We start from the raw sequence: 17,433 nt of genomic DNA, 5'->3' as shown, positions 1-17,433 counted from the left end.
ATATAAAATGACCCACAGTGTTGACCCTGAAATGAAATCAGGTTGAGAATTGATTGGGGAAAAATCATTTGGGATAGTTGTGACACAGTTATTCATGATTTTATAGTTACTAAGAAATTAGAGGCTGTTTCTCTCATCACTATTATCTCTAAGATGACAAATCTCCATAAATGTTCTAGGACTAAGTAGAGTAGGACTCAGCTGGTGTGAGGTTCATCCTGTATCAGTGTTAGTTTTCTGTGCCTTGCATCTTATCCCCAATCCTTGTCTATAGAATATAATTGTCAGTAAAATCTCAGCACAGAAAGTGATCTGGGGATTGTAGGAGGAAGTGTGGCTTTTTCCAGTAGATTGGGTTCCCTATGAAATCACCTTACCAATCTGACCATGAAAGTCCATGGAGTGGATAAGGGGGTGGTCAAGGAGATGTCGTGAGCAAGAAAGAAGATGATGGAGGAATGCTTGCTGTTTGTTTCACTGGCAGCTTATAAGAAAAGGAAAAAAAAATCTGCAGCAAACTTGCTTTTAAAAGAAGCTTAGATTACATATCAGAGACCCAAACCAGTCAGATCCCAGGATGCTAAGGGAACTTGAGTGGCTTGAAATTGGTAGATTGGTGGAAATTTAGTGGTGGTACAGGTCAGAGAGTGTTTTACTTGTCTTTGTATCACCTGTGTCTGAAATACAGGAAGCCTTGAATAAATGTTTGTGGAAAGGAGAGGGGAAGGGAAAAGAAAGGAGAGGAAGGGTACTGTTGTAAGGCTGTCTAAAGATTGCTCAGGCTAAGTAGAGAAAGGGAATTTGAAATAAAGATCAGATTAGAGGTGAAGTGAAATCCGTAACTGTCATCTGTGGAATAGAGGTCTGGAAATACATGTTTTCTGAGCAAAGGGCAGAAGTACGTAGTGAAGGTGTGTGTAACTGGAAATGTCGAAGGTCTTTTCAGAACAAATGTAGACAATTTGTAGCCTTAACAGTCTGATTACTCTTTTGTGATAACATCATTTATAATGTAAGTGTGAGTCATCACGGAAACTGGCTTGGAAAGTGTAGGTTTAAAAGAGTATTTAGAGTTCCTGTTGCATTTTGATATAGCAAATATTATCCAAATCTATACCCCCAACAAATCTAAATTTAAAGCATTTTCAGAGTTTTCAATTGTCTGGTTGGGAATGAGGCTGAATCTGGCAACATAGTAACACTATACCATTTTCATGAGTTTTACTCAAAAAGTTGGTACACATATAGCCATGCCTATTATTCTGAAAAACCGTAATCATTGTTGATGGGCTGCATTATTACTTGACATTATTAAACTAACTGAATAAGTTATTAATGAAGCTGATAAATCCACAGAGAAATGCTATGAACTCCTTTTCTTTTATGTCTTAAAAACATAGCTCCTAGAGTCTACAATCCACTTAACCAGGCTCCCTAATTCATGGGAATGAGATAAAAAAGGTATTTAAAAATTGCTAGACATTTAGGATATGATGATTCCCAGAAAGAAAATCACAAGCAGACAAATAGAAGAATATTTCTGGTTTTAATTCATTTTTTATAAATTTTATTTACATACACTGGAATCATTTCATGGGCCCATTTAATTCATATGGTTGGCTCCCTACATCTTTCAGAATAAGTCTGAATGATTCAATCACTCTAACAGCCTGGTCCAGCTGCATCTCTCTGTCTACCTGTCATGAACTGTGGTGGACAGACAGACTTCCCACATCATGATGGTTTATTGGATATCAGATGGATTAGTTGAGAAGGAGGTCATGATCATCTACTAGGAAGCTACAGGAATGAAGTGAGGAAGAGGGAGGTTGTATGGACCATGGATTTATTTGCTGTTGTTATCTCCATAGTTGAATATGATGCCCAACATAATTGAGTAATTAAAATATAATTTAATAAAATGCATGAATGAATGAAAAGAAAGATGGAGGTAGGTTGAACTGACATTAGACATTCATTTGAGAAAGCAAGACTTAATCTTCATGGAACTTGACATTTTGTAGTAATAAGATAGACAAGTGGAAGACGTCCTGATTCTAGCTGTTGCTTTGAGTTTGGTAAAGGGCAGTATTTATAAGTCCAGGGAGGCTAGAAAGCCTCACTCCAAAGGATGTGTTCATCAGTCTTCCCATGACTCCCAAAGCAAAAGGTGGTGAGACCTGGGATGGGGGAGGATGTTGGAAAAAGCAAGGCAGATTTAAAACCTACATTATTTTATCATTTTAAAGTAAACTTTTCAGATTCAAGTACTATAACATTATATAGTAATAACGAAAGTGTACATCTCATAAGCTTATAGTTCCATGAATGCTTACAAGATAAACATGCACATGTGAAAAGGCCTATCTCAATAAACAGAATAGTACCAGCACTACAGGAAATCCTTTTTTTGCCCCCTTCTAGTCATTATCTATCCCTCCCCATCTGGGTAACCACTGTCATGGTTTCTAAAATGTACAATTTTGCCTGTATTCATGTTATAAAAATGAAATCATACAACATGCACTTCTTTACCATCTACTTTTTTCTTTTTTGCTTATTATGTTTGTGGAATTCATCCATGTTATTACGTGCTATGGTTTGTTCATTCTTATTGCTGTATAGTAATCCGTTATGTGTGTATAACACCTTCTATGTATCCAACCTATTTGAATTGTTTCCAGCTTTTGGCTATTATAAATAGCATTGCTATGAACATTATTGTACAAGTTTCTTGGTGAACATGTGTACATATTTCTTTGGAGTATGTAGTTAGAAGTGTGGTTATTAGACCATAGGTTGTGCTTATGATCCTGTCTTTTAAAGATATTTATTTATTTATTTATTTGAGAGAGAGAGAGAGAGAGAGAGCGAGCGAGCAAGCACTCACCAGTGAGAGGCAGAAGGGAGGCAGACTCCCTTCTAAGCAGGGAGCCCAGTGCAGGACTTGGTCTCAGAACCTTGAGATCATGACCTGAACCAAAGGGAGGAGCTTAACTGACTGAGCCACCCACGTGCCCCAATGATCCTTTTTAAATAGATATTGGCACTTGTCTTTCCAAAGGGGTTGTATAGGTCTGCAGTTTTTGAAAGGTTATCTTCTGCAGCTATAGCATAGGCAAATGGGGACCCAAATAGAGGCTATACTCTAAGACTTGCTGAATGTCTTTGTGGGACTCAGGATCACAAACTCATGCATTAGAACCATTTATTGGATTGGGAAGTACTATGGGGAGATAGGGATCAACTTGAGAAACACTAGAAATCTAATAGAAGACATGAGGAATATGTATCCTAAATCTCATGGCAGTGATAATGACAGAAGCTACCAAGGGGGGATTTCCGGTGATCAGTGTCTTGATGTAATCAGCTTTGTGGTCTCCTGAGCTCAGCTATTGCCCAGACGCAAGCTACTGCCTGAGCCTGTCCTAAGGACCTTGGAGAGCTAATTTCCTAGCTCATCCCTGCACAGCTCCATGTGACTGGGGCAGATCACTAACCATCGCCATTAGGGCACTCTGTATTTCCACACCTAGGAGTCCAAACTAAATTAACACTGTTCCCTAAGAAAGAAACAAGTTTCTCTCTACCTCTCTCTAAGAGTTTACTCTTCATATCCTTCCCACACTCTTAGCTTTGAGAACATCCATTCCCTTTTAAGTAAATTACCCACTTGGAATGGTCCAGTTAGTTTATAGCCTGACAAAACAATTATACAAGCCTTCAGAAGTACTTTTCTCAAATCTGGGTTATCAAGTTCATCCTCGTTTATAGTATGAAAATGTTCTAGTGAGTTTAATTTTGGGTTTTTTGAAGTTTTTATTTAAATTCCAGTTAGTTAATATGCAGTATAATATTAGTTTCAGGTGTCCACTTTAGTGATTCAACAATTCCATACAATACCTGGTGCTCATCACCAAAAGTACACTCCTTAATACCCATCACTTATGTAACCCATTTCCCCCACCCCTCTGATAACCATCAGTTTGTTCTCTTACGAGTCTGTTTCCTGGTTTGCCTCTGTTTTTTTTCCCCTGTGATCATTTGTTTCGTGTCTTACATTCCACATGAGTGCAATCATATGGTGTTTGTCTTTCTTTGACTTATTTTGCTTAGCATAATATTCTCTAGCTCTGTCCATGTCATTGCAAATAGTAATTTTGTTCTTTTTTATGGCTGAGTAATAGTCCATTTGTGTGTGTGTGTGATCTTTATCCATTCATCAGCCAGTGGACCTTTGGGCTCTTCCCATACTTTGACTATCGTAAATAATGCTGCTATAAACATCAGGGTGAATGTATCCCTTCAAATTAGTATTTTTGTATTCTTTGTGTAAATACCTAGTACTGAAATTGCTGGATGGTAGGATAGTTTTATTTTTAACTTTTTGAGGAAACTCCGTGCTGTTTTCTACAGTAGTTGTACCAGTTTGCATTCTCACCCACAGTGGGAACAACTTGTTTCTTGTGTGAGTTTAAGCCATTATGACAGGTGTAAGGCAGTATCTCATTGTGGGTTTGATTTGTATTTCCCTGATGCCGAGTGATGTTGAGCACTTTTTAATGTGTCTATTGGGCATATGGATGTCCTTTTTGGAAAAATGTCTATTCATGTCTTCTGCCCATTTTTTCCTTGAATTGTTATTATTATTTGTTTTTTAGGTGTTGAGTTTATAAGTTCTTTACATATTCTGGATACCAACCCTTTATTAGATATGTCATTTGCAAATATTTTCTCCCATTCCATAGGTTGCCTTTTAGTTTTGTTGATTGTTTCCTTCACTGTACATAAACTGATGATATGTATGTATCTGTGTAAATTCATTCTCTTCTCTTTGCTCTGTCCTTGGCAGAAGAGAGGACAGTATACTCCCCTGTCCCATATATATGGCTTTTTCCTCCAGCAGAATTCATATAAGGCAAGTTGGGGCACAGATATCATTTCTTTTAGCCTTTCATTGGCCTAAGCACTTCCATACTGGGATTGTGACATTTAAGGAATAAAAAAGGAGGTGATAGTTGGAAGACTCAGACTCCTCATTTGAACAGCGTAACTAGTGGCTAATATATGGCCTTGGCATTAGGAAACTCTTGATATTTTTAATTGGTGTTAATCCTGGCTCTGTCAGTTACTAGTTGAATAAGTTGAGTAACTTGTTTAACTGGTTGAGTAACTATAGTTACTTGTTTAACTAATTGAGTAACTAGTAGAGTAATAGTGGAAGGTGCATTATTTACCTTCTGAGTTTCTTTTCCTTGGCTGAAATAATTCATTATGATAATATACATCAAGTGATTAATAGCAAGAGAGAGCACACATGCATGCTTATGAGCAGGGGAGGGGCTGAAGGAGAGAGAGAATCCCAAGCATACTCCCCACCACCACCCCCCAAGCATGGAGCCCAATGTGAGGCTCGATCCCAGGATCCCTAGATCATGACCTGAGCTGAAATCAAGAGTCAGACACTTAACCAACTGAGCTGCCCAGCTGTCTGGCCTGAGAAGAATTAAAAAAAAAAACAACCTACTTAAAGTTGGGTTATAATTTTTTAACACTGTGTGCCATCAGTTCTTAACAATTTCAGTAATAAAGTATTCTACCCTACTGGATAACCCACTCTTATCATTTCTACATTGGTGTTACCAGTGAGTGGTTAGAAGATGTCAGTCTCTCTTATAAGAGATACTGACGTTTGCATATATTTTCTTGGGAGGCCAAGTGGGATTCTTAGCTATCTGTGTGGATGTGTAGAAATGAGGTTACAGAAGATCTCTTTTCTTTCTTTATGAAGACACAGAGCACAGCTGTGGATTAATTCCTGAGACTTGACTCATTCAAAAACTCTACAGAATAATTCAGTGGTCAAAATAAATTCAGTTTCAAATTATCTTTTGACAAAAAAAATCTGATTATTTGTCAATAATTACAGTTTTCCAAATCCTTCTTCCAAAGGAATAACATTATTCGTCTTCAGTATTCTACCAGGGCAGAGGGACTTGTGACCCTCCCAGAAAAATAACCCAATTAGCTCAAAAAGAAGTGTTCACTATTAAGCAATTAAAATAAGTATTTGCTGAAGGTAACTTTGTGTCTTCCCTTCTGAATGTGATTCAAAGGCATAATTAGCTCCAGGAGGAAGCAATGTGGTTATCACTCAGAAGAGTTCTCACATTAATCTTTTATTAGATGACATATTCTTTCTATTCTTGCGTTCACCCTGCAGATATAATGGATTCAAATAGACCATAATTCGTAGCTTTCCTTCCCTTCATTTCCATGGATCTGGATTGGAATTGAAAAGAGGCCGATGTTCATGGCTTTTTTTCTCTTGAGGAGAAAGTATAACTTTTGCTGTTTAATTATTGGCAAGTCCATTGTACCTACATGAATTCTACGGCACAGCTAAAACGTCCGTTTAGCTGATGCTGCCCACCCCCCACTCCCCTTTGGTTGCATGTGCAGTCACTTGCATAAAGAGTAAAAATCCTGATACCGAATGAAAAATAAAAAGTAATTCACATTTTTTTAAAACTCTAGTACTGTTTTTCCTCTAGGCACCAAAGCACTGGCATTGCTCCTGCACTGTGCTGATGTACATTTTTTTTTAAACCTAAGTAGCTGGCTGGTGGATCACTTAAAGACACAGGTGTTCGACTTTATTCCTTGATAGTAGCAAAATGAAAATAATTTGTAATCTCCAGTAGACACTTGATTGTGAGAAATGAGAACTTCCATGTTTTATGCAGACATAACAATTTTGATAATCCCTATTCATGCTATCAGAGATTATTTTTACTTTCCTCTGGACCATTTGAGCCAAAAGTTATCTATTTCTCTAGCCTGATCCCCTTGAAAGGAAAAAAAAAATCACCAAATTTGACATGAACCTCAAGTCTTAATTGATAATTTTAGTGGCTTTGGTGCATTCTCACAGAAGCAGGCATTAAAGGCTGTAGACCCTCTTTTCCTGCCCCAGTCAGCCAGCTAAATGCCTGTTAGATTTGGTGTTAAGCCACACCACCAAAGGGGTGAGGATCTGAATTGGCTTCCCTGTTGTCAGCTAGTCTCACACATTTATTTCAGAGTGAGAATTTGTCACTGCTTTCCCATTCAATTTTTGATATCATTCTCTGTTTCTAGAGCAGAGATTTATTTCCATCTTTGAAGTATTCTAACATAGAAGGCATAAAACACTTTGAATCAAGAGTTTGTTACTTAATGGAACAAAATACTTGTAGGTGTACAACCAGACCAAGCCTTATCAATATATTTTAAATAAATGCGAAGATTTCCATGATATGTCTCCCCCTAAAGTTTCTTTACTGATTTAGCAAGGATATAAGCAACGAGAACAAAAGAACTTTGACTTTCTTTTTTTTTATATACCATTTTTAAGAAAGTGGAAAAGGTAGAGCCAGTCATCCAGTAAACGATAGTTTCTTAGGGGGAGAGCCTTACTCTTTGTGTTCCTAGATGTTACTGCTGTCTGGGTGAAGGGAAAATATAGGTCTTTTCTCGTTCTGATGGTACCACACTCTGCGTCCAAGATGGCTTTGAGAATGGTAAGGACATAAGCATTTACTCTTGTCTTTTTCCTATAAAATCTGCAAAACTGGAAAACACTGTGTGTAGCTGTCTAAGAAAGCAGCACACTGCTTTAGTTTGACATTATCCTGTTTTGTTTTAATAAGAGAAAGGAAAGATTTTCTTTTATTTTCTTTTTGCCCTACCCAGATCAGTTGCTGTACAAGGACACGTTAGTTATCTGTTTGTGGGTAACAGATCACCACAAAGTCAGCCCTGGCCCCATCCTCTTCCTACTCTCACTTCCCATCTTTGTCTCAGTAATGGCTACTAACTCTTCTTAGTTAAAGTTGCACTTTTTCAGGAACCCTTCTCTGATCATCTACTCTGGTTTATGTTTGTTTATTGCATATTCCCTTGGGATGATATTCCTAAACTCATTAGCACGATCATTTCATTAATTGTGCTTCTCATCCCTAAGACAGTAGGGCACTTATGTGTTTGCTCACTGTGTAATCGCCAATATTGAATACAGTGTCTGCTTCACAGCAGAATCTCGAAAGTTTGTTGGCAAAATGCCCATAACAATGCCATTTAAAATGTAGCTAATCTTCCAGCTGTGACTTTTGGATACAGTTGTCTTATTCTGTGCCATCTGATACTAACAAAAAAGCCTTTGTTGGATGCTAGGGCCTATAGCTGAGCATTGAATTTTCTTGGTAACTTTAGACATAGAAGCCCGACAGTGTTTACAGTTACTCCTTTAAATTTCTGGCTCTAATCCTCAAGAGATATGAGCAGAAAAGAATGAGCAGTGTTGAAGAGTCCACATCCCTAAAGCTGTACATAGTTTTCATGATCTTATCTTAAGGTGGGTGTGCTGGTCTTCTCACTACTTGACCATCTTTTCCTTTTTTCCATGTTTCAGACAGGTAGAGGTTGGGGGAAGTGGTGACTTTAAGCTGTGATGAATATCTGGTCTGTATCTAGTAATGTGTTCCTTACATCTTCTATACATATCTCCAAGCACTGGGGACTCAGGCAGGCACAGGAGAGGGAAAAACTCAGGAAAAGAACAATTATGGTTTTGCATTAGCCCAGTATGTAGAGAGACACACACACGCGCGCGCACACACACACACAGTAAACATTGTGGACCTGCTATTTATCTAAGCCATTTTAAAAGGTACAGTTCTACAGCTCATATTATTACTCTTTGAAATAGGAACTGTGTCAATTTTGTTCAGCATTGAATCCTTAGTACTTAGTACAGTACCTGGAACATAGTATGTGCTTCTTTCATGTTTGTTCAATGAATATGGGGCGCCTGGGTGGCACAGCGGTTAAAGCGTCTGCCTTCGGCTCAGGGCGTGATCCCGGCGTTACGGGATCGAGCCCCACATCAGGCTCCTCCGCTATGAGCCTGTTTCTTCCTCTCTCACTCCCCCTGCTTGTGTTCCCTCTCTCGCTGGCTGTCTCTATCTCTGTCAAATAAATAAATAAAATCTTTAAAAAAAAAATGAATAAAAGATATACTTACTAGGTCACAGGGTCTGGGCTAAGTGCTTTATAGGAACTGGTATGCTTCATACTATCAACAACTCCATTATTATTAATGTGCCTGCTATCAGTTCATTGCTTCTCGGTCCTTGTGCAAGTTCACACAGCTAGCAAGCAAAGACTTGGCGTCTGAATCCAAGTAGTATGGATTCAGGGCCTGTGCACCTAACCGCTATGCCAAACTGCCTCTTAGCTGTAAATATAATGAATATATTGTGTTTCACAAAGTTATCAGTTGTGTGATACGAAGCACCTTTTTTATTTTTCACTTGGTGGTGACATATAAGCTATTATGTATGCATATTAGAACTCTGTGATTCCATAGCTTTCCACCCTATACCGTATTTTATACTGCTCACATAATTCTATGATTCTTTGTTTTCAGTGGAAAGGTATTATTAAATCATTTAAAATCTTGACTTAGCTATCAGCCCCCCCATCATGTTAATTTCTCTACCTAAGTCATCTCTAGTTTTATTATGTAAATATATGTTTCATGGGCAAGATTTCTGTGTATATATTACCCAGTTACAGGTAGCGTGTAACTTTGAGCGTTTCCTGAGCCATATGACCAGCTCACCAGTGGTAAAATCGTGGAACATAGATAATATGCTAGTGTGAGTTTTTGATACTTTATTATCATTTTGCACCTCGTATAATATAAAAAAGTTAAATATTGAAAGGAATCAGAATGAAAGGGTGGAAACTGATTAATTAGAAGTGATGGTTATTGGCAGGGGGGAAAAGATCCCAGCATTTGCAAATGGATAATCTTGACTTCATCCTCAACCTTTTGGAATTGTTTCCTTGAAAAGATAAAAGCTCCATGAGAATTTGGGCTTCCTCTGTGTCCTAATTCACATTGCTCTTTATATTTGGTTTCTCAAAAAAAAAAAAAAAAAAAACCTGAAGAAAATTTAAGATACTAAGTTGATAATCTCTCATACTCTCAAAACAAAATAAAACTCCACACAAAAAAATATTTTCAGTCCTGTAATTTGGAGTTTTGCAAACCCTCTCTGGAAATGTACACTTTCTTTTTCTAGTCCAAACCAAGCTAATTTACTGGTTTGAAGAAAAATGATTGAATTCTAAACTATACCATAGAAGATTGTGAATGAATGAGCAGTGTTCCCACGTGACAGCCAAGCCAACACAGCATCTTCTAGCATGCAACTTGGCTCTACCACTCATTAGTGTTACCATCATTGTATTTCCAATATGACAGCTTTCGTTTTCTGGAAAGGGTTTAATTGGTTAAAAAAAAAACTCCTGTCCATTTCCCAGGAGCATGATGCCTGTTTTGTTCTTTTTCTCAGAGAGGAAGGATGAAAGTCAAAGCAAGAGTGCTCATGGAGACATTCTGAGGTCCCTGTGGAGTGGAGATGACCCTTTTGACCTTTCTGTTGTCTTTTCATTTTTTAACAGAAAGATTCCACCGAGATAATGTAGGGAGCTTACATGAACCAGAGTTGAGTTCCTGCTTAGTTGTGTGATTCAGAAACAGCTCTACGGAAAGTAGAGCGTCTTGTTTGTAATATTTTTGAATATAATTTTAAAGATCTCTGGGTGGCTGAATTTATTTTTTATTGTGTATATACATGTGTCCAAACGTATGTTTATATATGGGTATGAAGTATGTGTGTCATGCATTAGTTTGCTCTTCCATAAACAAAAAATGACTGTTTGAGCTGCTGCTTCTATCATGGGGTACCTGTGTACTGGTTATTTTGATTTTTTTCCTTAACTCTGCCCAAAGGATATTACTTTTATCCATTTCCTCATGAATAAACCCATGTTAGTGATGTGAGGGTTGTTGTTTTTTTTTCCATTTTGTGTTCTTTCAGTTAATTTTAACTTCATTATTAAGATGAATTGTAATGATGTTAAAACCCCAGAGGCAAACTGGCTTCATTTGATTTCTTCTGGTAGATGGGGAAAAAAAACAAAAACAAAAAACTGTTAGCAGTTCCAATCTTCTGTGAAATGTGCCCTGTACTTTGTGCTTACATTTTTAATGTGCCTTTCAAAACAGAATTGATTTGGTTCTTTCTTTTAAAATATAAAATAATAAATATTTTATAAGGGAAGGGATAGGTGTTTTTTTTTCTTTTTGGGTTATGAACAACTGAAACAGTAAAACTAATCTCACCATAATAACCACTTGAAAACAAAACAATACCATTTTTAGTTAGAGTTTCCAAAAAATATATATGTGTCAAGATACAGCTTGTTTGGTTATGTGCCATCTCAGGAAGAGAATTTTGTCTTGGCACTTCCTGAAGTCTGTCCCCCGTTCAGAACTTCTGGTCTCCCAGACAAAGAGAGATGCAAGTAGCAAATTATGTCTGGAATTCACTCAAAGGAAAACATATTACAGATGCGTCAAGTATCATGATTTCTGGTGGAATATCAGGCACTTTTATGAAAAAAATGACACATTCTCATAAATGATGTAGGTTTTTATAATGTAAACTTTATTTTATGCAAAGAAGGGGGCCATTTCTTGCCAAGCTCCCTATAGTCATCAGGATGGTCCCTGTATTATAAAGAACCTGCCCTCTTCCATTCATTTATGTAAAAAAATATTGAGCATCTTCTCTGTGTCTTGTTCTGTAGGAGCTAAAAGCATGAATTAAACCCAGACCCTGCCCTCAAGGAACTTCAAGTCTAATAGCAGAGGTGGACCAGTGCATATCACTCATACCCCTGGAAGACCAAGAAAAAGGAAGAAGAAAAAGAAGTAAGTGCCACATGAAAGGAATAGGAGTATTTATCGTGGGATCTCTTGGGAAGGGACCCTGACTTAAAGACTGTTTCTTCATGTGGAAGGCCTCAAGTACAGAATGGGGTGGCTTTTGCTTGGAAACTATTTTTCTGTGATGGAGTTTAATCTCACCTGAACTTTTGAGAACAGAGGCATTTTCAGTTGCTACTTCTTCATCTCTTCTGTCTTGTTAGGGCAGAGGCTTCTGTGAACTAAAGGGGCCCCTCACCCACTGTTGTGGTAACAAACCTGAGCCTGCCTTGCCAGCCTAATTATTAGCAAATTGCTCTTGCTAGATCAATGGGCATGCTTTCAAGTCTAATAAGAATGAAGGAAGTGTTCAAAGCTGAGATATTTTTAGTCCTACAGACAGATTGATTTTCTATGAGATTCTGAATTACCTTAAAAAACTTCTTTTAAATTCTAGCTAACATTTCTGGTTTGAGACTCATGATGATGAAAGAATGTTTTCTTGGATACCCCTCCTTCTCCAGCTAGTTTCTCATTTCTCTGGGTTGGGAATTCATTCATACTTTCTCAGTAAACGTAACATCCTGATGGTATCAGCTTTTGCTATATTTAAAACAAAATGGCAACTCAGCTGCTTAAAATTAAAAAAATTATCATTTATCATGATTCTGTAGACTGCCTAAATGTTCTGGGCTGTGATGGATCAGCTGGGGTAGGATGGCTGCATTCTCATGTTTGGAAACTCAGCTAGGAAACCCGTGAGGGCTGGGATCTCTCCATGTAGTTCCTCATTATTTGGAGGCAGTAGGGGTCCCAGAAGCAAGCAAGGGCAGGCCCACATGTATACACTTGAAATTTCTGCTTCTGGCATGTTGGCTATTGTCCCATTAACTAAAGAAAGACATAAGACCAAGCTCAGATTTCAAGAGTTTAAGAAAAAGACTGCATTTCTTGATAGGAAAGGTGGCAAATTCACATTGCAAACAGCAGTGCATGTAGGAGGTGTGAACACATTTGAGGCTCTTCCTGCTACATTTCGCTACACCAATTTACCCCTGAGAGGTGAACAGGAGGTGAACTTACCAGAGGAAGCTATTTGGGCATAGACATTCTATAGTAGATTTTAAAGAACTCCAACTGTGGATGGACTTCCCTGAATCTCCCCTTTATTGAAAGCTTCATCCTCCTGCAAGTCATAACCTCTTAGAGGTTTTGGAAACTGCACTAAACTGGATGTTGACAGAGGCACTCATGGCCAAGAGAGAGGCTCTAAAATGAGAGTGGAGCTTGTTAAAGAAAAAAAATGGCACCGGACAAGATGAGCAGACAGAAGTTGATTTTATTTCAGTACTATTGCCAGCAATAGGGCAGAGAGCCCAGAACAAGTCTGGATACTTAGCTTCATGGAAACAAAAGGGGGAGGGTTTTAAACCCTGAGAGTGAGCTCGTGGAAAAGTACTAGAGGATGTTAAGAGAGGAGGTTGGTCAATGGAGGTGTTGAGCACATTTAGTCATTCCGAAATTTGCAGATGCTTTTTTTCTGGGATTAACCTACCTGTGTTTCCTAATCAGCACCATGGAAGTTAGACCTTATCCTCCACAGGTACTGGGACATAGGGGTGCTATCTTCTCCAGTGTTTACATTTCAAAAATGATTCCTAGGTCTTTGACAAAAACATTTCCTAAGTTGTAAAACTGGCAGGAGGCTGAGAGATTTACATACATTTCAAAGGGGCAGAGAAAGAATTTACAGTGACAAGTTTTCTGAAATATACTCTCTCAGAAAAGGGAGGTCACGGACCTGGACTCAGGAGTAAGCCTGTCTAAAGTATAGTCAAGCTGAGGGGGTCATGAAGACCATCTTGATCATGCTATCCAGGAGCAAAACAACCTGTTGCTTACCTCTGCGTGGGCCTGCCTGGGCTAAACGTCCTCCTAGCCATAATGACTGTTTGAAAGAAGAGAGCATTTCAACCGATTTCAAGTTTTAATAACTGTTCAAAAAGTTTGTAAGGTATTTTAGGAAAAATCTATGTATGTATAATTCTTTTGTTTTCTATGCTATTTTCTAATGAGTAGTTGATATCATCATTCACTGTCAGTGTCTCTTACCTGAGTGTCCCTCTGGGTCCCTCCTGTGGGGCTCTGACACAGTCATGTATCTATAGTGATATCATGTACTGAAATCTCCAGTAAAGGCCAGGTAGCTGGTATGCATTCTATAGAGGAGGAAAGGAGGTCTAGAGACTTTAGATGATTCACCCTAAGTTTCATAGATCAGTAAGTACAACCAAGATGGGATTTGGACCAAAGTCTGTCTGACTGTGATACCTAGGCTCTGAGTACTCCTCAAACAAGTCAGTCTCAGAGGTAAAGCTGGTCCTGGGTTCCTTGTGGGGATACCCAACTATCTTAAATATCCTTTAACTTCCTGTTTATTTCTCATTTTCCCCTCATTACGGCATCTGTCCTTCCAAAACAATTACGCTTGTCTTATACGGCCCCCTAAACAATTACGCTTGTCCTATACGGCCCCCTAAACAATTACGCTTGTCCTATACGGCCCCCTAAACAATTACGCTTGTCCTATACGGCCCCCTAAACAATTACGCTTGTCCTATACATAGGCCCCCTAAACAATTACGCTTGTCCTATACGGCCCCCTAAACAATTACGCTTGTCCTATACGGCCCCTAGCTTATTAAAACGAATTCTTAGGTAAGGTCTTGATACCTGCCTTGCAAAGGTGTTGGATTAAGGTATCCTTTTAATTGGGAAATGTTGACAACCTATGAAGGAAAATTTAATCACCAATCAAGTGGGTGAGGGAAGCATTGTTTTTGTTTGCTTTCTTTTTGTTTTTAAACTAGTAGAATGAGGAAGAGACGGAAGAAAGTGCCCTACCCAAGGTGCATGAAGACACAGGTCAGCATGCCAAGCACTGTATAAAGGTACAGCCTTAATACCCTGGGATAAGAAGTTGTATTGGAAACATTCTCATGCTCTGAGAGGTTGCATTTCTGTCAGTAGAAGAATATATCTTTTTTGAACTTGCTTGAAGTGAGGACATTTCTTAATTTTCTCAAGAGTAAAATTAATGTTTCAAGAGTACTGTAGAAGTTGATATTCTGGTAGAAGTTGATATTCCCTCTCATCTTAATGCTGTTAGTAGCAAGGCTATTCTTAAAACCATCCCTGAAAAATAATGAGCCACCTGAACAGAAACTCTGATAGAACATTCCCTCTTTCTCTTAGAAATTCTGTTTTGTGCCATTCCTGTTTGGAACATACTGTGTAATTAAGGGTTTTCTAGTTCCTGTGAGTAGTGGGAAGAATGCTCCTTGAACAGTGGATGTAAATATGACACTCGTGTATTTCAGGATTGGTGAAACTGAGACCTAATTTGAGAGGACAGGGAGGGAAACAAGGTCTTCTTCCTCTTGTGATGCCCCCATATCTTATTTCTGAAATAAATAACCCATAAATAATTGGCCTATAGTAAAATAAAATGGCCCAGTTTTTAAAATGGCGATGTGTAGGAAGCACTATAAAACTCATGACTTTTTCTAGTTTTTGGTTAAACCTTCAGAGGCATGGCTGTCCAGGAGGCGGAGATGTTGGTTCTGCCCTAATTATCTCAGTTGGAAAGTCTGTTTGGCCTGTAGGAAGGTGGCCAGATAATGAATGTGGACATCACTGTTCTCAGCTCGGATTCAGAAACCTGCTTTTCAATGACTTGTGGAAGGCAGAGGCTGGCCGACTCACTGCCACTTTAGCCTCTCTGTTACCATGGGTGTAATCCCAAATCAAAGACCCCAGTTGTAAGCACTGTCAATCTGGCATCTTCCAAGATTTAAAAAAAAAAAAAAAAAGAATCATCCCATTTATGAAGATTCTGGTGATAATGAGCAGCACATCATTGGAGAGCTTTCCTTTGGGAAGCTCAGAAGACAGAGAAGTAGCTCAGAAGATTCTATTTTTAGAGTTCCAGATGGGTTATCTCAGTCAGCATCTAGGCTGCAGTAACCAAATTGTGATTAGAAATGCTCCAGAGGAGAAAAAAAATGGCATTCACTAATCTTTGGACACTTTAGAACTCAAATTCCGTATCTTGGAAGCTGGCGAATCCTTTCTAAATGGCCTTTGTGAGGGTATTACCAGGCAAAGGGGAATGAGGCAGGCACTCGTAAGTCATCATTTCTAGAAAATGTCTGTTCACATAATCCCGTCTGGTCAGGGTGCATATCTCAGACACACAGCACTCCATGGCAGGCAGGGCAATAAGGCGTTAACTCGTGGACAGAAGATTTGCTTCATCCCTGATTACTTTAAAATAGTGAGTTGTAGGGAGCTGTTGCTGTGTCCAGTATGAATTAACTCCCACTTCGGGTGTGTGGAGGTACAGAAAGTGGTATGAAATTGTGCTCTAGAAAACCCCAGGCACGCTGGCTGGGACTAAGTGTGTGGCTTGAACAGCAATGTATCTATCATTCTTATTAAGTTAGGAGAACCTCCCCAAGTCCCCAGCTTAATTGGTGATTGTTCTGCAGACTATCATAACAACAGGAGCGGGAGTTTCACCGAAGAACAAAATAGTTAACCTGCCAGCACATTTCCTTTACATTAGCCGCTAACACTTTTCCCATCTTACAAAATCCATCTGAGTGAAGGGAAGAACAGTATAATTGATGGGCTCAAAATTGTAATCAGGTCAGTAAACTGCCTATTTACTGATGCGGTGTGTCGAACAGTCACACGCTAGGTGAAGGGAGGGTGGGGGAACGTGTGTGTCGGCTAACTACAAATGCTATTTGCCAGTACAGAGAAACAACCATTGTAACCTGTTTTTGTTTTTGTTTTTATTGCCCTTTATTGCATGTAGTTTACTGTGTATGTCTTCTGCATTAATGGACATAGATACTTAGCCAGATGTGGGCAGTTTGTAGGAGGGATTAGAGGGAAAGTCTAAAGCTTGGGATGTAGCTAGGTATTTGACCTAAAGAGAAAGGAGAAATTCAGTAGGATTTCCAGGTTAAAGGAGAATCCACTTCTGAGGCAGAGGCTGTTTGTAGCTGGCATCTTTTTGCTGTGATCCATACAACAGGAAACAGAAGTGAAGAAGAATAGGGCTTCCTTCCAACCCCCGTCTGACGTGCACCTACAGCGCTTCTGCAGTGGTGTAGACAGAGCACCTCCGTGTCTAACCTCATATTTAACCAGAGAAATGATGGTGCTCTGTAAGAGCGATCTTGTAAGATATAGGCTGCATGACTCATCATGATCCCGTTCTATTTTCTACCTAAGATACACTAAGAAAATTGTGTTTTGCATTCCTATGCAGACTTTAGTGACAGTTAATTTTACCCATGAGGCTTATTCTGTGAATATGTTTTTATATACAAACAATCTCTAAATGTACTGGATTTAGTGTGACTGAGATAATATGACTTTCATCTAAAAAAAAAAGGACTTTCGTCATGCAAAGCATTCTGTTGGGGTTGATATCTTTTAAATCACGTTTATTACTTCAAGGACTCCATATATGCTGTCTTTCAGATAATTTTTTTCTCTACCAGGAGGCTTATCTGTATTTACATCCCTGTGACGGATTT

At 38.7% G+C, this 17,433-nt stretch overlaps 1 long non-coding RNA gene across 1 annotated transcript in view; it reads left to right on the top strand.

The window, feature by feature from the left end:
• Positions 1 to 17,433, top strand: part of LOC148110024 (uncharacterized) — a 326,861-nt gene that overhangs the window by 22,521 nt on the left and 286,907 nt on the right. The window contains exon 2 of the long non-coding RNA XR_015724340.1: positions 11,704 to 11,827. This is a non-coding gene — a long non-coding RNA (uncharacterized LOC148110024). The remainder of the gene's footprint in view (positions 1 to 11,703; positions 11,828 to 17,433) is intronic.

This window comes from Ursus americanus, chromosome 5, assembly GCF_024610735.1.
Source record: "Ursus americanus isolate L20-20 chromosome 5, mUrsAme1.1.p, whole genome shotgun sequence".
NCBI classification, from domain to species: domain Eukaryota; kingdom Metazoa; phylum Chordata; class Mammalia; order Carnivora; family Ursidae; genus Ursus; species Ursus americanus.
The sequence above is the reverse complement of the archived record's forward strand: the minus strand, read 5'-3'. Positions and strand labels throughout refer to the sequence as shown.